This window comes from Magnolia sinica, chromosome 17 (genome assembly GCF_029962835.1).
Source record: "Magnolia sinica isolate HGM2019 chromosome 17, MsV1, whole genome shotgun sequence".
Taxonomy (NCBI): Eukaryota; Viridiplantae; Streptophyta; class Magnoliopsida; order Magnoliales; family Magnoliaceae; genus Magnolia; species Magnolia sinica.
Genome location: NC_080589.1, coordinates 37908470 through 37930471, shown reverse-complemented (window position 1 = coordinate 37930471; position 22002 = coordinate 37908470). Strand labels below are relative to the sequence as shown.

Sequence of the window (22002 nt, the reverse complement as noted above, 5' to 3'; positions counted from 1 at the left end):
TTCGTCGGCGGGCGACTGCCATTCAAGATACATGGCCACTGAGTGTACATCTGAGGGGTCTTCCGAACCTCGTTCAATCACAGGCAATCATCCCAGAGTTCGTTTGGGGTTGCTGTGGTAAGAACCGTGTCAATGCAGCATACATGGTGGGTTGCCGCACCCGGTCGGGCCACGCCGACTTGAGACTGAGTTCGGTCTAAGTTGGGTGGGCCCTGACTTATTCCTAGTTCGGCCAGGGAGCTCCACCAACAACCTTCGAACAGGCCCAGTCCAATCACCCAGAGGCCCTCCGTAAGGTTTGAACCTGCACCACCTCAATGTTCAACTATTTTCTCAGACAAACGGTGTAACTCGGTGCTCTAAAGCCACTGAGTTCAGCAGCCCGTAGCAGTAACTGTGCTGCTCTATCAGACCAGGTTCTAAACTCAGTGGGCCACAGCCATGGGCGGTGAGGATTCTTAGCACGGAAGGGACGATCGGTGTTGTCACCGTCGTCTGATATTTCGAGCGAAAGTTGTGCACCTGAGCACAGCTCAGTGGGCTGCACAGATTGGGCTAGGCTCATCCTTCTTGGGGCTGCACCATAGTTCTCATCGGCCTCACCCAACTAAGTTAGTGGGCCGCACTGCAGCCCAACAGGTGGGCCGCATGTGGGCCTCACCACAAGATATAGTGGGCCGCTCATGGGCCTCACCACATATACAATGGGCCACATTTGAAATTTAGGTGGGCCAGCCCCACTCGACTTATGATTAGACCCAATATCTGCGCCAAACAGGCTCGGTTCAGCCCCATTTTTGGGCCATCCATGGTCAGGAATTATGGGCCTCGATCGGGCCCGATATAGGCTACAACTGGCAGCCCAATCGGCCTGAGGTCAGGCCCACTTTTGGCCATGTTTGGGACACAAATTGGGTGGGCCTGTTCACCCTAATGTGGGCCCAAATAATCTTATTCATGGGGTCCTTTCAAACCCACACTAGACTTATTTTAGTGTGTTATTTTCATTGCCACCTTGCTTTCATGAGGGATAATATCATTAGATGTGGCTAACCATGGTTAAGTTAATTTGGCTAGTATTAGTTATTAAAGGTGTTAGATATTAGTAATTATCATGGCTATTCTTATTTTGTCATTGATTATAATGTTAGTACTGATAGTATATATAAGTGGCCAACTATTAATTATTTTACTTCATTCTAATATTATTACAATTAATTATATAAGTTAGGTTTCAAACCATAAACCTAGATAGAGTGTTAGGTCTGGATCTAGTTATGGGAGCTCGTAATTCATGGTAGACCATAATACTTACTATCATGACTAGACTCACCCTGGATAGCCCAGGGCTATTAGCATTAGAAACTATTTATCATTGTCCTTTTGGGGTTAGCATAATACTCGGTAACATAATTATTAAGCATAAATCTCTATTATAGTATCATTAGTAAATATTCTATTATTATTACTTGAATTATTTGAGAGATTATCAGTAATCATAAGAATATTAGGTAATGTCGGTACATTTGAACATGAGCTCACGAACCATCATTAATATTGCTGAATTAATACTCCTATTATGAATAATAATTGATCCATTGTACCATAATAATAATAATAATAATAATAATAATAATAATAATGATAACAATAATAATGATAATCTAGGATTTAAATCCTAGAACCTAAAGCCTATAACTAAACCCTAAGGTGAAAACCCTAATTCTACACTAAAAGCCTAAAAGATAACCCTAGGCTATGACCTTAAACCCTAGGTAGTGATTAGAACTTGGACCTAATTGTACAAATTCATGATTTGTGATAGGATACAATTGTAACGACCTTGGAAATTTTTGTGCTAATCTTTCCTTAAGTAGTTGTTTTCGGGGTAATTAGCGCTATACTCGATTGCTTGTGAAATTCGCATCAATCACTTTAAATTGTATCTGCATGGCTCCAAACTTGTAGATTAGTTAGCGCTATGTTACTCTGAAATCTGGGATCCATCGCTAAATCCAGTTGTTCTGGAAATTTTTTGGAAGATCTGGATCGGACCTGGACCGCGCGTCGAAAGTCTGATAGCGATGATCTTATGCTGTTGCGGTCACCGAGTTGGGCTTGACCATCACCTCGGAAATCAAGTCCATGTGATGTTCTGGGTCAATTTGTTTGAGCTCGGAGTGAAGAGTGTGAGAATGGTTGGAATTTAATAAGTTTTTATGAATCTGAGTCGTGTCGCTCGCGCGATGATTTTAAGCTATCTGACCGTTGGATTCTGACCCAATTTCACCCTCTGATTAGGGCAGGTGGCCCAGGCATATCCTTGTGCTTGTGGACCTGATCGAGATTCCGTGACCGTTGAATTGAGTGTGGTCCGCCACGGCTGATCTGAAGTGTCGGTCGGTACGAAAACTCAGCCTGACCTAGATCCATGGTCAATGAGCTTAAGTCCGACCTTTCGTGGTTATAGGCCCACCAGAAGTGCTTCGTTGGATCGCGAGAGTCGGGTTTTGGTTATACCTTAAGTATACCTTGACCCTGGGGTTATTTTCATCAATAATAGGCCTATTTATAGTCCTTAAACCCTAACTCTCTTTTCCATACGAATTTTCTCTAACCCTAGCTTGGAAAGAGAGTGGAAAAGAGAGAGATAATGAGAGAGAAGTCGGTGAATCATCTGGGATTCTTCCCTATTCTTCTTCATCCTTGAACCTTCACTTTGAATCGTTATTCTGACGATTCTGAGTTCATCTTGGGGTAAGTTAACCTAACCCTAATCTGTATTGGAGCTTAAAATAGTCTTGGTGTTGTTGTATCTCATTTCTATTCTTGCTTTAGGGTATTCCATCGCCGTTGATGAAGACAACTCGTCTAAATCAGTTCAGTGTTCTTTCCTTGCTTAAGGAGCGGCCTTTAAGTGTATAGGTTATGGTTTTCAAGGCTTTCAACGCCAGTTAGTGATTTATTCTTGTTATGGATGAGATTTCACATGCCAAATGTTGTGTTTACGTTGCTTTCCTAATATGCATGTGCTATATTGAGATTTGTGTATTCTATGTGTATTTATAAAGTACCGTATACGTATAAAATATGCACTTATGTTTGCCATGATTATTTGTCATGTATGTATGCTAGATGCATGTATGAGAACTCCTTGGTAAAAGGAATTGTCAAAATGCATGTATTTTAACATACGTCATGTATGTTGTTTCATGTATGCTAAGTGTTTGTAGAAATGCATGAATGATCTAAAGTGTAATTTATTACACTAATTGCGGGCGTTGAGAAGTGATTCTCAACACTCCTATTGATGTGCATGATTTCCTTTATGCAAGTTACATTCCATGTTATTTAAATTCAAGCACTACCTATGCTTACATTTATGTTAAGTTGAGATCCTTCAGATGCGTATGTACCATGATTTAAGTTGTTGTTCCATTACTGTTTTTCATTCCATATGAATATCTGTTGTAGTGTAAGGTGTGTGGGACTATGCATTAGTCCAGGAAATCGGTAATCGACTCTATGTTCGTGGTTGAGGTTGCTTTCGCCACGTAGGACGTATTAGACGAACTCGAGCCGTATTAGAGTTGTCGGCAGTGGTTTGGCCACGCGGAGTGTTTGCGCACTCTATGTCACTCAACTCAACGTGTGCTCGTGCTAGTCGAGTTTGTCAAGTAACCCGATTGTCCGATGTATGTTCACCATGTATGGACGCTACTACTTGAATCTAGGGTACCGAACTTACCAGTGAAATCCTATTAACCATGGTACCTCGATCCGCTAAGACTCATGAGCCGGACATGGTGGTATGGGACACCGTGGTCGAGCTGTCGGCCTACGCTGGGGTGACGAGCCTCCCCGTAGTGACCAGTGAGCAACTAAACTCGTGAGTCGATTATGGTGGTATGGGACACTATATTCGTGCTGTCGGCCTACATTGATTGGTGACGAGCCCTTTGTAGTGACCTCGAGCATACCTGGATACTGCAAGGAGGTGACGAGCCGAATTGTGGTAGTAAAGGTATGAAAGGCATGCATTGATTGGTGACGAGCCCTTTGCTACGACCTCAAACATATGATCGTATGAGATGTCTAGGATTGACGACCCTAGTATAGATTACTGTTTGGATGGTGATATGAGGAAGGTATCTTAGCTTCCCAATCCTGCTGTGTGAAATGGACTAATAACAACTTGGTAATCATATCCATGCACCGCATTTGCATGTGCTTTGTAGATGTGGCGCACTTTGAGGCGATGTCATGCGTAACGTAAGATGAAGACGCAGAGGGTGTACGCGTGAGGGCACGCATCATATTGCATACATCTTTGCATTAACAAGAGTACTTAGGATTTATTTAATTGTCCTGCTTTATCATTACTGTTTGATTGAACTGATAACATGTTAACCAGTGCCTTATTGTTCCACTGAGTTGATCACTCACTCCCACGTTTCTGGGGCGGTGTTAAACACCCACCAGACTCTGTCTTAGGCTCTGACGTTGCAGATGTGGATGTGACTTGTGAGGCAGAGCGGGAGCTGGATGATGATGAGGCTGCGTTCTCTTATATGCAGTTTTCAGACGGGTTCTAGCGAGCCTCGGTCTGATGCGCGGGATCTCTGGGATTATTTTTGAGAATTTAAATGATGTAACTTGATACTTACAATTTTGTTAAATAACACTTTCATACGACCTGGTTTGTATATATACTTCAGGGATTTACACTTGTACACATATTTTTCTATAAGTCTTCCGCTTGCTTTATTCACTTATCCCTGAATCATATCTGTGTTTTGGCTTAATCTATTTCATGTTTTATGCACTAATACAGTCAACATACATCCATCATTAAATATGTTGTATAAGTGATGTTTTGGAACTCGGGAGCTGAGTTATGCTTGACCCCCGAATTTCAGGGCGTTACAACAATTCTAAGGGAGCAAGCACTTAGCGACACTAGAAGGCGATTCAACGTATAAGGTGATGATTCTTCCCCTTAAGATTTTCATCTTCTTATTAACTTAAGTTATAGTTTTTATTAAAATTTATAATTATTGATCTCCATTCTATAATCACATATGTTAACTGTTGGAATTGAATTGCTATATTACATGCTTAATGTTCATCCTGTATATTCGTTCATGAATTATTTATGGATTACTTATGGACTTTAAACTGGTACATTAGTGGGAAACCCCCACTTATAAATGTACACCCATACTTGGGATGTAACTCGATTGATGGTGGTTACAATGGACCTTCGATCTAGTGGTTATTAAGTGGTGGTTTAGATGGATCATTGCCGTGGGCCTACCATCCAGTGTTGTTGTGTCTAAATGATTTTCAAGGATAGTCTTTTGTTGCATGGTTTCGATACTAGCTCTACGTGGCTTATTTTGATATTCGCCCTATGTGGTATATTTTGATACTCGCCCTGTATAGTTTTGTTTTGATATTTTTCCTATATGGGTTTAATGTTTTATACCGTGTAACCATGCGATGGTAAGCCTTATAGACTGTAATATGATTGGCCACTAGTCGACGGTTTCCATTAAACATCCTAAGATGATAGCCTCATGGGCTGGGGATGGTGGTCATGGGACACTATACCCGAGCTGTCGGCCTACGCTGGGCCATGTGCTCCCCGTAGTGACCTTTGAGCTTATCTAAATTGGTTGGTTGTAAATAGACTAATAATGACTTGGCTAATCATGCATACATGACATACTTATGATGACTTGGATCATTATGCCCATGCGATTACGCTGAGTGTTATGCTAATGACCAGTCATTCGATTTATGATGATGACTCAGATCTTCATGCTTATGCGATTATGCTGAGTGTTGCGTTAATGACCAGTCACATCCTTGGGTGACGACCCCAATGCCCGTCCGGATGTTTTACCTAGGGCACCGACCGTCTGGATGTTTTACCTGGGTCGATTATTGCATTCATACATCTATGCATCTAATAAGACTGCATTTACTCTATTTTGGTTGTCTGGATATTTTATATTATTTCTTACCTAATGTGGTGGTGTGAAATCTTGAGGGAAATTCATACTAAGTTGGTCACTCATTCATCAAATATACAACCGTACAGGTAGTATAGGTGGCTTTGGTGATATGCATGTTCAAATTTGATGAGGTGTAGGGTACGATCACCAAGGATGCATGACCATATTTTTCTGGAGGAGTTGTGTCATCTGGCGGCTTATATTTATATGCTTTCTGCTATTTTTCATGTATTAAATTCTTGTAAATTTTGTACTTGTTAAATTCAGAGCCATTGGTTTGTATAAGTCATTATGGGCAGCTTCTTGTATATTTGAATGATAATGAAATTTTCCTTTATGTTGATTTGTCTATACTATGCTCATTTGCTTACTCTGATGAAGGAAAAAATAATGTACACTCGAATTTGACTATCCTTTAAGGTTAACACTCGGGTTTTTGGGAAACGAGTCGTATACTCGGGTCCTGAAAAGTTGGGGCGTTACAAGTTGGTATCAGAGCATAGTTTGGACAAACTTGGCCTTGGGAAATGATCTTATACAAGCCTTAAATGTCTCAAGTTAGGTTGTTTGAAATTAGAAATTGAACTTAGGCGAATGTCCCTTAGACTTAGAAGAATGATTGAGAAATGTAGAAACCCAAACTTAGGTTCCCTTAGAAGTGACTTGGATGGCAATCCAAACTTATATGAACTTCTATCTGAGCAAAGGACACTTTGAGAATGTAGAAACATGAACCTAGGTTCCCTTAGAATTGTTAGGAAGGTTATTTAAATTAATGTGGAATTCCCTTATAAGTGGGAGGACATGAGAATATAGAAATTCAAAGTTTATAAGGGAATTCCACATTAATTTAAATAACCTTCCTAACAATTCTAAGGGAACCTAGGTTCATGTTTCTACATTCTCAAAGTGACTTGGATGGCAATCCAAACTTATATGAAATTCTATCTGAGCAAAGGACATTTTCAGATTTGATGAGGTGCAGGGTACGATCGCCAAGGATGCATGACCATATTTTCCTGGAGGAGCTGCGTGATCTAGCGGCTTATATTTATATGCTTTCTACTATTCTTCATGTATTAAATTCTTGTAAATCTTGTACTTGTTAAATTCAGAGACATTGGTTTATATAAGTCATTATGGGCAGCTTCTTGTATATTTGAATGATAATGAAATTTTCCTTTATGTCGATTTGTCCACATTACACTCATTTGCTTACTCTGATGAAGGAAAAAAAATGTTCACTCGAATTTGACCATCCTTTAAGGTTAACAGTCAGGTTTTTGGGAAACGAGTTATGTACTTGGGTCCTGAAAAGTCAGGGCGTTACAACCTCATAGAAGAACAGAGGGAAAAAGCTCGGCTGCGAATAATGACTCGGCAACGACAAGTAACTCGGTTCTACAATGCTCGAGTCAAGGTTAGACGCTTCCAAGTGGGAGACATGGTCATCCGAAAAATGTTCCTAAACACTAAGGAAATTGGTGCGAGCACACTGGAACCCAATCAGGAAGGACCCTATGTCGTTTCAAGTACTATCTGACCCGGAACATATCGGTTGGAAGACCTAACCAGACAATTGCTTCCCTCTCCTTGGAATGTCGAGCATCTAAAGATTTATTATCCCTAAGTTGGCTGTCGAGCATTCGCAAAAAATCGGTTAAGCAAAGAATGAAAAACATGTAAGCTGGTCCAATGAATAAGAAAACCGAGTGTATTCATTCACCAGTATGTGTTTTACATCAGATTACATCAGTTTTTACTTTGGAATTACATTGATGGAACCACAAAGATAAAGGTAAAAAGAATTGGCCGTAACACACTATGTCCCCTCTCGGTTGCAGATGCTCTCGAGCCTGCCTGATGTGCTTGAAGTGCTTGCTTGACATCTTCAAACCGGCTCTAAGGTTCATTAGGAGCTAACACAGGAGTTGACTCAGGCTCAGCTGCTGCCGCCACTTGAAGTGACCTCCAAAGCTGCCTCAGACTCGACCTCTATACCAGCCATAACGTCAACAGACCCAGTTGCCTCGACTTCCGGACCTTCAGACTCGGAGACACTTTCGTCAAATCCTGAGATATCAAGGTCAAGAAAAGATTACTTCATCAGTTGGACACATTTGGTGTATCCATCTTGATACGAGCGATCTCACTCTTTCGAGAACTCTTGGGACTCAAGAAAGGCCTTTATGGCCTGGTCCCTAGCCTCTTCCTTGGCTTGCTCAATGGCAGCCCTGGTCTCAACCTTGAGCCGAGCCAACTTATCCTCGGAAGAGGCATGAGCCTAACGAATTCGCCGACTCTCCTCCTGGGCCTCTTTCAATAGCGAGGTCACATGAGCACACTCAACCTTGGCATTCTCTGCGGCCTTCCTAGTAAGCCCCAAGTCGCTGGTCATTATGTCGATCCGAGCCACAACAGCTTCAAGTTGTGCTTCCGCCTCCGCAACCCGATTCTGAACTTCAGCCAGATCCACGCCAGCCCTGAGCAAACAAGGAGCGAATTGTAAAAGAAAAAGGCAAAATCAGATTAAAATCGAAGGGATCAGTAAGACAAGTGAGAAGCTCAAGTCTTACCTCGAGGAGAATCTTTGCAGCATGAGAGAAAGTCTGTCTCTAGGGAGCTTTGAAGAGGGCAGTGAATTCTTTCTCGCTCCTGTGAGAAATCTCCCAAGGGACCATGTCCGACATATCCCATTGAAAAAATGACGCCTCCTGTTGAGTCGTCTCCCCTCCTGAGGGTTCCCCCCTCTGCTCCTCCCTCTGCTCCGGAACCTACTCTGCAACAGGTCCTGGCTCAGGGGCCACCTGAGGCTCGGGAGCCACCGCGTCCGCCACTTCCCCCCTTTATCCAAGTCGGGGATTATTACGGTCGGGATCACGGTTGGGACGGCCGGTGTCGCTTACCCCTTAGCCTTCGAGACCGTCTTCGGTCTCTTTGGAGGATGAGTCTCGGACCAAGTCTCTGACCGTGGAGGAGCTTTCATCTTAGAGGGCGGATGAAGAATGGGTCTTACCTTAGCCATCTCTGCATCAGGAAAAGCAAGACGAGTCAAGTAAAATTCAAAGAAAACGCAACCAGATATCCGAAGTTACCTGTTACAACCGAGTCTAAACCCGAGAGAAGAAGACACTCCGGCTAGAGAAGTGTCTTCCAAGATCGATCCTCCGGACTTAGCGCCTTAGATGCTTAATCCGTGTTAGGGCGTCGACTCTAAGTTTCGGCCTGCGCGCAAGGATATCTGTGAAACACATTCAGTCAGACATAAAGACGCTATAGTATAAGGAGATAAGGGAAAAAATGCATGCCGAGTCACCTGCTTGGGAGAATGCTTGAGGAACGCGAGGCTCAATGAGTCCTGGCTCTGCAGTCTCCCAGCAGCCACATGCCCAGAACTATCTATCTCTCCAGTGCTTGTTGAAAGTAGGAGGGTCGGTTATCAAAGGCCCTCCCTTGTTCCGCCAAGCACACAAAAAGTATCAGCCGGGCTACTGCGGATTTGGCCGTACTTGATACAAATAGAGAAACTCGTCAATAGTCAGTGGGGGCTGCTCTATCTCAGCCCACAACACCGAACATCTAAACAAGTTCCTCCACCCGTTCGGGACTATCTACCCAGGCGCTATCTGGAGTCAGGAAAGCAAATCCCGAGCAATGCCTTGGAGGGGCAGACGCAAGCCGCATTGCAAGGCCACCTGAAAGATTGCGACCATCCCAGCCGGAGGACAGTCGGGTAACTCATTTAGCAGGGGAAGGCAAAGGATAATCGAGTCTGGGACATGATACCCGACCCTGATCTTATCCAGATCCGCCTCGATCAAAACCAAGGGAACCGGACCCTCCTGCTCATCTCTTGCCTCCCCTCCCTCGGCCGTCGACTCAGCAACCTTAGCCGATCTCCATGTGGAGACAGACCCATTGGCCCCTTCGATCTCCTCATCCTCTTCTTCCATCTCCTCCCCAAGAGGATTAGGTCTTCCAGGGGCAGTCGACAGTGATGCCTCTCCATGAGAGGGACCCACTGAAGTAGGGCGCTCCGCCGAAGACCCAGTTGCCCTTTTCGAGTACTGAAAGGCCTTATTGGCACCAATGGCCATCTCCGCCAGCAGCGAGGGCGATTCTGAGACATTCCAGAAATGTCTCGCTTCACCCTCGTCACCAGAAGCTCCCTCCTGGGGGCTCTGAGAACCGTGCATTGCCATTAAAATTAAAAAAAAGGGAGGGAGAGAGTTTGAAACTCATCAGAGATATCGATACATACTAGAAAAGGAGCGAGCGCAGAAGCAAAAATCAAAGAGAGAGAAAGAAAATGACAAAAAATGGGAGGACAGTGAAAACGGAAATGGGAAGAGAAAAGGGCGTGCGCGAAAATGAGAAAGGGGCGTCCCGCTCCTCCTTATATAGCCCTGCCATGTGGCAAGGGCATTTAAAGAGGAGTCGAATCGACGATCGTTTCGACTCCCCCGCCCGACACGTGGAGCACGTCGACTGACGGAGACGCCGCCTCCGCCACGCGTCCAAAGCTCATTAGTCGAAGAAGCGCTCTGACGGTTTCTCGCGCGTGCGGCCTCGATCAACGAATCGACGCACGTTTAGGACAACACATGACTCCTGCGAACATTAAATGCTCCATCATAATATCGGTCTCTGGTCCAAGCCGACCCAAAACTCTTTACTCCTTAGCATCAACACAATTGACGCAAGGAGTAAGGGGGCTTACTGTTGGGGAAAAATATGATAAGTCCGGAGACCCGGTTATGGAATGGACCAACTCTATTGACACGGCCCAGGATTCCGAGGCAATAAGCCTGATTGAGGCAAAAGAACTAAATGCCCCAAGGAGAGACTTAGCTCGGATTACAGGGAATAAACCCCAACCGAGACTTATAAAGTCACGAGCCGAAAGAAAAGTACATAAGATGCATGAAGTTGACTTGGAAGACAAGGCAACAACATCTCAAAGGCCAATTAAAGGCCTGAAGCTCAGGAGCCACCTAACCGACCATAAAACCGACCCAATTATGTCGGTTATAAGGTCGGCTATCGGAATAAGAGAGGATATTGATTACGGATCAGCTCCATCTTGCCCGACAGATTGTGAGCAACTTAATCCATAAAGCTGACCCAGACTAACTCGTTATTAGAATCGGTTAGGACTAGGCCGAGCAAGTAAAAGACGATGTGAATGAAAACGCTGTCTCGAAAATCTTGTAAAAGGATTCCCGATCCCGAGGATCTCAGGATCGGATGGAAACCAAAAACAGATTGAAATCAAATCTCCAAGATATCAGGAGAAGAATCCCTACGCGATAGGACCCTCGCATTCCTATAAATATAGGAGAACTCCAAGCTCAAAGGTACGCAGAAAACTATTCTTAAAACCCTTCCCACACAGTCCTATTACTGAATTTAGCATCAGAGGGTCCCCAGCTCTAGCCAGGGTCTCCTTTGTCTCTCCTTTTTGCAGGTGGTAGGACAGGAGAGGGTGCATCCATTTTTTTTATTTTTTTTTCTGCATCAACAGCAACGATGCACAGAAGAGCCATTTCCGCATCCTAGGTGTAACATTTGTTATGTTATTAGTTTTTCTCCAACTTTGCGCGACTTTTTTTTTTTTTCCAAATGGGACCCACGAAATATTCAAATAAGCCATCTCTTAACAAGTGGATAAATGATCCTCAAAAGCATGTGGAGATGAAATCCGATGTTAACATGGATTGGTGGGAAAATCAATAGAAACATGGAGATTTTGCACGATGTGCATGTTTCTAACAAGCTTCTTTACTATTTTTGAGCCGTTCAAATGGTATGTGTGGTCCACTCGTTCCAGAGAGCCAATCACGTTTTGACAGCTGGATGTGGAGCTTGCAAAGAAATATAAAGTATTCTAAAAAATACATAGGATAAATATGAGTAAATTGCAACCAAAATCGTGTCCGCCGCTACTTATGCTGTCCACACCAACTTGCTTTTCGGAGACAAAGGAGCTTCCCCACCCCTCGTGGGGTAAGCTTGTTATGATGACTAATGATGTTCCTATTTGCCTTTCTAATATGTGCAATGGTGCAATAATTGGTCGAAAATTGATGTGAAATTACAGTTTTATCGCTATAAGCGAAGTTGAATATATGGCTAATATTCTTGAGGGGGGTGAATAGGACTTTTTAAAATTTAACTAAATAATTAGCATGCACTTACTTCTAATAATTTGTTAAAATAATACAAACAAGAATTATATCAAACATGTTTGTTGCAGTAAGTAATTCATATATATTATTTAGTAAAATATAATAGATAAGAATTAAAATATTCATCCCATTGCACAAGATGTATAATGGTTCGGCTACATCCCTACTCCACTCTTGGTTGACACACTCTCTCCTAAACTATACCAGATTTCACTATTTAGATAATTTTAAATTATGTTCGCTATAAACCTGACATCCACTATTGAGACCTTTTATATGGCCCGCCATATGGCTACTCCCCATCCAGTAGTGTCACAGACCACAAGTGACATGTCCCCTAGCCACGTGTGGCCAGGATGAAGGGAGAATACAATTATCCGCTTGATCCAAAACTCGTGGGAGCCACACGAGTGAACGTTGCTTGTTACCATGCCTGGCACATTGTCCAAGCAGGAGCCCACTTGTGGAGCTCACTCTAATGTATATGCGTCATCCATACCACCTATTCATCTTGCCATATTATTTTAGGCCCAGCCAGATCCAAAGCTCTTATGGGCCACACAATAGAAAACAGCGGTGACGATGAAACCACTGTTGAAACTTTCTAAGGCCCACTGTGATGTGTGTATACATTGAAAGGTTCATGGTGACCTGCCTAACCCAATGGATGGATTAGATTTTTCAATGGACCCCAGACTGTTAGGGAAAAAAAGAAAAGAAAAAATAAGAGATATATATATATATATATATATATATATATATATATATATATATATATATACACCCCATCATGATGCGTGTCGAACATCTACCCCATCACTCAGATGCACCATTTCATGTTTGGCCTCGGGCTTAAAAATCAAGTCAATCCATGACTTTTTTGGGCCACACCACATACAAAAGTTGAGAGGGGTTATCCTCACATTAAAACATTCATAATAATTTTTTGAGCCCACCGAGATGTCGTTCACAAATCCAGCTCATCCATTATGTGTGTCCCACTTGGATGAGGGGTTTCAAATGTATCCAAATTTCAGGTGGGCCCCACCAAGTACTTTTATATGTTTTAGGCATGTCTTCATATGATTTTAGATCGTATGGCCCCACCTGAGTTCCGTGTATTGCTGATTTTTGGGATATCCCATAATTTAAAGGGGATCCATCAAATGCACGGTGTTGATGTTCGACACACATCATGGTGGGGCCCACACAACTCCACCTCATGGGAAGTTCCCATGAGCTCGATCGCTTAGAACCATTTCCCACACACACACACACACACACACACACACACATATATATATATATATAAAAGAAAAGGTACTATGCGCTCGACCTCACAAGTCCGTCCATGAGGTCGAGTTGTGTGGACCCCACCGTGATGCGTTTCGAACATCTACCCCATCAGTCAGATGCACCATTCCATCGTGGGCCTAGGTATCAAAAATCAAGTCAATCCGTGACTTGTGTGGGCCACACCACATACAGAAGTGGGGAGGGGCCATGCACTATTAAAACATTCATAATCATTTTTTGGGCCCACCGAGATGTGGTTTGCAAATCCAGCCCATCCATTATGTGTGTCCCACTTGGATGAGGGTTCAGACCAAGTTTCAGCAGCATTCAAAACCCAGGTGGGCCCCACCAAGTGCTTTTATATGTTTTAACGGTGTCTTCACATGATTTTAGATGGTATGGCCCACCTGAGTTCTGTATACGGCTGATTTTTGGGATATCCTATTATTTAGAGGGGACCCATCAAATGCACGGTGTTGATGGTCGACACACATCATGGTGGGGCCCACACAGCTCGACTTCACGGGAGCTTATAGTGAGGTCTATATATATATATATATATATATATATATATATATATATATATATATATATATATATATATAGGAAGACTCTTTGGGACAGGGATGGGTCCCGAACCACTGTGATGTGTATCTATAATCTATACCGTCCATTTGTTAGGAGATGATGTTCTAGGGCTTGGCCCCAATTCTCATTCTGATCCAGATCTTGGTGGGCCACACCATAGAAAACAATGGTGACAGTAGCAAGCACTGTTGAAACTAATTTTCAGGCCCACTGTGATGTTTGTAGGAAGCGGAACCTGTCCAAGGTTGGATTATTTGGGTCCACGGCGAGCTCGCCGAAACGATGAAGAGAACGGATCACCTCAGTGTAGGCCCATTCGACGGAAACACAAAAACAAAAGAAGAAGAGAAAAACAAAGGAAAAAATAAAATAAAATGAGTTCACGTGGTGGGCATTACTGCGGACCGCCCGGCAACGTGGGACGTGGATTGCCTACTGGCAGCGTCGGTAGGGAGGTGCCTACTGACAATGCTCTGTGGGCCCAAATGATGTTTTTGTTCTATCTACACCATTCATCCATTTTAACAGACTATGTTGTTTTATATGCCTAAAAAAGAAGCAGATCAAAATCTCACATGGCCCACACCACAGAAAAGAGTGATGATTGATTTTTAGGGCCACAAAAGTTTTGGATTAAGCTGATATTTGTGTTTTCTCTTCATCCAGGTGTGCCTAACCTAATCAACAGGTTGGATGAGCCCTAGGAATTTTTTAATGGTAGGAATTTAATCTCCGCTGTTTTCCTGTGGTGTGGCCCACTCGAGATTTGAATCTCCCTCTTTTTTGGGCTCATGTTATATAATAATCTGAAAAAGCATGTATATGGCTTAGATAACACACACACACACACACATATATATAGTCATGCTGCCCTACACACCTATGCACGTGCGCACCTATGCACACGTGCCATGGGAGTCTAATCTGAACGGTCCATGTGATGTGGAATCCCATAAAACCCCATGTGACAAATTTTCACCCCGATCTAATATTCTGGTGGGCCATAGCAAAGAGAAATGCAAATCAAGAGAGGAAACGGTTTTCATTTTTCATGGCCCATCAAAGTTTTAGATCAAAGTAAAACTTGGGCCTGGGGGGTTTCAGGAGGTGCTGCTTCACATGAACGGTTCAGATTTTGGATCCACGTCACGTATGATGGGTTCTCAAAAAAGTTCGTACGTAATATGTACGAACTGGTTCGTAGGTGAGCGTTTCCGTGTGTGTATATATCTATATATTACGCGGGGCCCATAGAGCATTGTCAGTAGCCACCTCTCTACCGACGCTATCAGTACACAATCCACGTCCGGCGACGAGTGGGTGGCGCAAACCCCACTAGGGCATGAACGGGGTCCCACTCGTGGGACCTACCATCGGCTTTGCCAGATCATTTTAGGCCCGGGGCCTAAAAATGGAGATCCAAATCTTAGGTGACCCACACCATGGGATGAAGTGGGGACGCTGCCTCCTTTAGCAGTTGGAGGTGGCCTAACTCGTGGGGCGCACCTTGATGCTTGTGTTTCATCCTCTTTGTCCACCCGTTTCACCAGGTTAAGATGAGGGCGACACAGATCTCAGGTAGACCACACCACTGGAAACAGTAGAGATGAGGACGCCCACCACTGAAGCCTCACCAGGGGCATTGTCCCTTCTTCAGCAAAGGGCAAAGGTAGTTGGCCCGTGGGACCCACCATGCTGTATTTGTTTCATCCATATTGCCCATCTATTTTGCAATATTATTTTAAGATCTGTGCAAAAAATGAGACGTATCCAAATCTTAGGTGGGTCATACCACTAGAAACAATGAGGACAATGATACCCACCGTTGCAATCTTTCTGTGGCCCACCATTGTGTTATGCCAGGCAACGGTGACATGGGCCACACGTAACCTATATCCTGGCCCGGTGTGGCCAGGATGAAGGGAAAACACAATTATCAGCTTGATTCAAAGCATTTGGGGGCCCACAAGGTGACCCATTGTAGGCAGCATGCCTAAGCACGTTGTCCAGCAGCGCCCACCTCGTGGGGCCACCCCAATGTATCTGTTTTATTCATGCCATCCAACTATCCCTCCAGCTCATTTTAGTATGGGGCTCAAAAATGAGGCCAATCCATATCTCGGGTAGGTCACACCTCAAGATACAGGGGGACAATGGTGTCCACTGTTGAGACCTTCACGGACCTCCATGATGCATCTATTTTATTTGTACCGTCCATATGTTTTCCATGTCAGTTTAGGTCATGGGCCCATAAATGAGGCCAATGAGGCTCTCAAGTGGGCCACACCATACAGACAGTGGGCGGCACCTTTTGAACAATGGGAAAAATGATGCCCACCATTGCGACCTTTGTAGAGCCTCCCACAATGTTGTTTTGTCCTCCAACCATCTTGGGCCCACCTAGTGTGGAGCACATAGAGGTGTTTACTTGCGATCCAAGTTGTTGGCCATATAGGACTTACGTTGAGGCGTGTATTTTGTCCATATTGTAGTAGCTTGATGTGCATATTATGAGCGTGCCGTAGGCCTACCTTGTTGTATATGGTATATCCGACCATGGGCCTACTTTGATGTATGTATTGAGGTACACCTTAATATATGAGTTGTATGGCACCATTAGGCCTGCTTCGATGTACGTGTTGTACTCGCATCGCAGGCCCACCTTACTGTATTTATGGTATTGGCACCATAGGCCCATTTTAATACAAGGAACATAGCTGTGACGTCCCACCTTGGGACCCATCCTTGATGTATGTGGGGGCCGTCATTTGGGTCCCAACATTGCCTATGATTTAGCCCATCTAAGCTCATTATTATAGATTGTGGGCTGCCCTCCAGGGCCTTGTCTGGGGATGGTCGTAGAGCCCACTTTGATGTTCGTCCCAAGCCTACTGTGATAGTTTGTGGGCCTTACAATGGCTGACTCGTTTGGATGCCAATAGTAGCATATTTTGGCCACTTGTGTACAGGCTTGTTGAGTGGGCCCATTGGCTTGAAAGACCACTCAAGTATAGCCTTGTGGGACTCGATAAACTTAGTTTCCAAGTAAGTTCCACCCATTATGATTAATGGTTCAAATCTCTTGTGATGATGATGATCGATATATTTATTAAAATAAAAGTACATAAAATAAATAGTTTTACATTTAGTTAATCTCAATTACAGTATTAGATATATATATATATATATATATATATATATATATATATATATATATAATGTTAGGTGGGCCACACGTTTTGGAACATGAAGACCAAAATATGTAACCCCTTGTGTCCCTTGATTATTAAGTGTTAGTGTGTGTGCATTAATGCATGTGTGTTTGCATGGGAATTTAGATCTTTCTTTATATTCGTACAATCACTGATCATTGGTCTGATAATAATTAGAACCATCATCTATCATGATGATCAACATTGATGAATGGATCTATCATTAATGGTGATGAATGGATCAATCATGAATGGAAACAATCAATGGTCGAATTCATTATTCATCTTGGCAATTGTTTTCATTAATTTGGATGATAAGGTTATCATATGTGTCACAATTAGGCTTAATTTATTTAAATCAACATCTCGTTTTATCATTAGAAAATAAAAAAAAAATAGTGCTAGGATTATCCTTATTGATTATAGGTTGTGCATACCTAAATGGAGGCTTGTCTCCTCTACCAAACGATACATGCACTTGTAATGGAAGGTTGCAAGTTATACAAATAGATTGTCATAGAAACATCCTTTTATCTTATTTTAGAAAACTTGATTGATCTGCACCGTCAATTTAAATATGTGGATTTTCAGATCTCATCTAAGATGGATTGATCACTTTTATAACTTGAAATTTTGATGATTGGTGTCAACCCCTTATATCATAGCTAGCTAGTGATGCTTTACGAAATGCAGAGATGGTCACCAAGACTTTAATCACTAAAAAACTCAAGAGTCAATTGTTCGATGACAACAAGTGTGAAGATTGGTCTTGTGTCATGACTTGCCTTCTACGAGGATGACATTTTCGCATACTCTAAACAAAGTTTGTGCGAAACCAATAATGGCTTATAACAGGAATTTAAAATAATAATTGGTGTAAACAAAATCATTTAGTTTGTAGTGTCCTAATTAGCACCATGCACAAAGAGCTCGTACCTATATTTGAGGTGCATTAAACCGCTAATGGATTTGGGATGCACTAGCTAAGGCCTATGCGCAGAAGTTAGATGAACGTGTTTCGACAATGTAACTGGAGTTCAAAGAATATAAGATACTAGTCGACTCCCTAGCAAGGATCATATATGTAAAATGGAGCAAATGATAAGTGCCCCAAAGAACGTTGGGTGCAAATCAACAAAAAATCAAAAATCAAAAATCAAAAGATTATCGCTATGCACCATTCCTTGCCTGAATCGTAGGCCCCAACCAAAAAAGATTTTGAACTATATTATTTCCATCACTACGGTTAGAGACTTTTGTGGCCACCTAATACGTGAGGTTAGAATGAATACAATTCAGCTAGGTATAACCAAGGCCTTTTTGGTAGAGACTCATAAGTGGAAGGGTAATGAGAGATGATCCAAAACTAGTAAGAAGATGAAAAAGAACGATTAAGAACAAAAGTTCATGACACCTCTTAATCCTAAGAAGGGAAAAGAAAAGAAGAAACCAAGAAAGTCCAGTTTGCTTCATCTGGGGAAACTCCGGTCACTATACTCGTTAGTGCGCTAACAAAAAGAAAGTAACTCCTAAGTCACAAGATACTTTGTTTACATGCATTTTTTAAAAATCTTTTCAATTAATACTCTATTTAATAAGTATATTTTGAATTCATCTATAACAAAACGTGTGACACGAGATCATCAAGGACTCAAGCAATTTTGGCCTGTAACCATGGGGAGTTATAAAGTTCACATGGATAATACTATTGAAGACGTGCCTGGGATTGTCGTTTACCGTCTCCGTGCGGTTGTAAAGCGAACGATAATCCTTCATGATACTATTTTTTATACTGAACATGCATAAAATATTTAATTTCTATTTCTAGATTATTTGTAGATGATTTTGACATCCAATATTTTATTTCAAAACTAGAGTTTCATTAAGACACAATAATCTCATGTTTATATGAGAAATTTTGGTTTTAGATCTATTTATTCTTTACATAGAATATGATGATGCACATCTTGTTTTATTTGTTATGTCGAATGAATCTGTGGGATCTGAATCTATAAAATGTCATGTGAGATTAAGTCACATTAGAAATGACTATATGATAAGATTAGCATGTTTAGGTCTGTTAGGTTTATTATCTAGAAATGATTTGCTATTTTGTAAAAATTTTATATCCGGAAAGACTTTTAAGAAATAATTCCCTAAAGCGACTAGGCCTAAGGGTCTGTTACAGATAATTCATTCGGATATATATAGACCCTTGAATATACCGAATGACCCTTGAATATACATGCTAAAACTATATATATATATATATATATATATATATATATATATATATATATATATATATATATAATATATATATATATATATATGGAAAATGTACTATGCGCTCGACCTCACGGGGACCTCACGATAAGCTCCCGTGAGGTCGAGTTGTGTGGGCCCCACCATGATGCGTGTCGACCATCAACACCGTGCATTTGCTGAGTCCCCTCTAAATTATAGGATATCCCAAAAATCAGCTATATATGGAACTCAGGTGGGCCATACCATCTAAAATCATGTGAAGACACCATTAAAACATATAAAAGCACTTGGTGGGGCCCACCTGAGTTTTTAATGCTCCTGAAACTTGGTCTGAACCCTCATACAAGTGGGACACACATAATGGATGGGCTGGATTTTCAAACCACATCTTGGTGGGCCCAAAAAACTGATTATAAATGTTTTAATGGTGCACGGCCCCTCCCCACTTTTGTATGTGGTGTGGCCCACACAAGTCATGGATTGACTTGATTTTTGAGATCTAGGCCTACGATGGAATGGTGCATCTGACTGATGGGGTAAATGTTCGAAATGCATCACGGTGGGGCCCACACAACTCGACCTCATGGGATGGACTCGTGAGGTCGAGCGCATAGTACCCTTTTGCATATATATATATATATATATATATATATATATATATATATATATATATATATATATATATATATATATATATATATATATTAGTACTATATTAAAATTATTCAAGTTGGGTAAGTGCATATATTGGGTGAGTGCTCCATATCAGGAGTTATCTCCATCTGGTGTGATCATGTAGATTATGGCAAGCATTGCAAAGCTTGAGTTATTAAGTACTAATTAAGTGGTAATTTAGTATTCAAATACCTATGAGAAGAAAATAGTGTCTTATCTAGTCCCATGCTGTTAATTGTTTTGATCGTGATTTTTCTTTTGGTTGCTATGAGACGAGCTAGATGGACAATCTATAATTTGTCTATCCCACAATGTGATTAAGTCGGAGATGTTGGACATTGGCCCGTGGGGCCCACTAGTGGGTCCGTCCCATATATCTTTCCTGTTACTTCTCTCTTTCGAGACTTTATTTCATATTTTCAAATTTAAAATTAATTTGAAGTTCAATTTTAGATGAGGGAGAATTATGGAAGAGGTTGGATCAGATATGGATAATTCTTATCTTATCCAAACTCATCCCACATCTCTCGATCCCTCATTATATAAATACAGAAAAATATCTCTCAATGACATCAAGCAATTCCGAATCTTAGAGAAAAAAGAGGTATGGCGAGTTTATATACATCTTACCCACCCTTACACGATCCAAGCCATTGATCATAATTGGGGTCATCTTAACCTTAGAATCAAAGGAGTGATCAAACCTATTTGCTTGCTTAATAGTTAGGTGAATTGCTGGATGTGTGCCATACATCTTCGGCTTCTATGAAATTTCTAAAATCATGTAAACCATCAAATGCTATGGGTTCACTCTTTTAATCTAAATTTCATAGTTGTATGAACATCCAGATGATCTAAGTCACTAAATCAATTAGAATGGTGCATGAAGTAAATATTATAATGAGTAAATAATATGAGCCATCCATTTTTCCCTTACAATTTGGACCATCCACTGCTTTCTTTTTAAACATAGATCTAAAACTCAAATCAAAAAATTAACAAATCAATATGACTGGACAAGATTTCAAGTCAAATCAGTAGGAAACTCGCTATCGATGTGACTCAACTAAGTTTTAATAAGACTTTTCGAGTCGACTCACTGACTTAGCCAACTCGATAAAACTCGTGATGACTCAAGCCCAATTACTCACCCCATTAAACCTTTTGTTAGAAAAACTAAAAATGCAACATGATACACCCTCAGCAAATCTTTTTCTTTTATAGAAAAACCGATAATATAGTGGTTGTAATTCAAACCTTCACCTTCATTAAAAGAACCAAGGCCTTTAACTAGTACAATATACTTCTCATTGTTGTTTACACTTGTTATTTTATCTCTTTTACTATATTGTAATTATTTAGAACTGCAACTAATAATTTTACTTAATTATATTAAATATTAAGTCAAATCATTTAAAGATGCAGTCGAGTCTTTCAAATAACTAGACCTAACTAGACATTGAGTTATGTGCATTGACGAATTTTGAGATTTAAACTTATATTTAACATCAATTAAATAGTTATGAGCTTTTTATCGGTGTTATTATCTTTTTTTGTACATGCTCCATCCACAATCTGTCCTGCAAATTGGATGTTTGTGCTCTCTTTGTGGTGGATGGGTGAAGGTCGAGGTTCTGCTTGCTTTTCCATATATCTTGTGTCATTTCTTACTATATCAAAAGATGACCTTTTTACCATACCAGAATATATATCTCTTCACCTTGATTAGAACAAGCCTTAAAGAAAGCTCATGAC

The 22002-nt window shown here is 41.5% G+C and overlaps 1 non-coding gene across 1 annotated transcript; it reads left to right on the top strand.

The window, feature by feature from the left end:
• The first annotated feature begins 443 nt into the window (after positions 1 to 443).
• LOC131232160 (small nucleolar RNA snoR114) lies at positions 444 to 530 on the top strand. The gene has a single exon (XR_009164772.1). It is a non-coding gene; the product is annotated as a small nucleolar RNA snoR114 (small nucleolar RNA).
• The last annotated feature ends 21472 nt before the right edge of the window (positions 531 to 22002 follow it).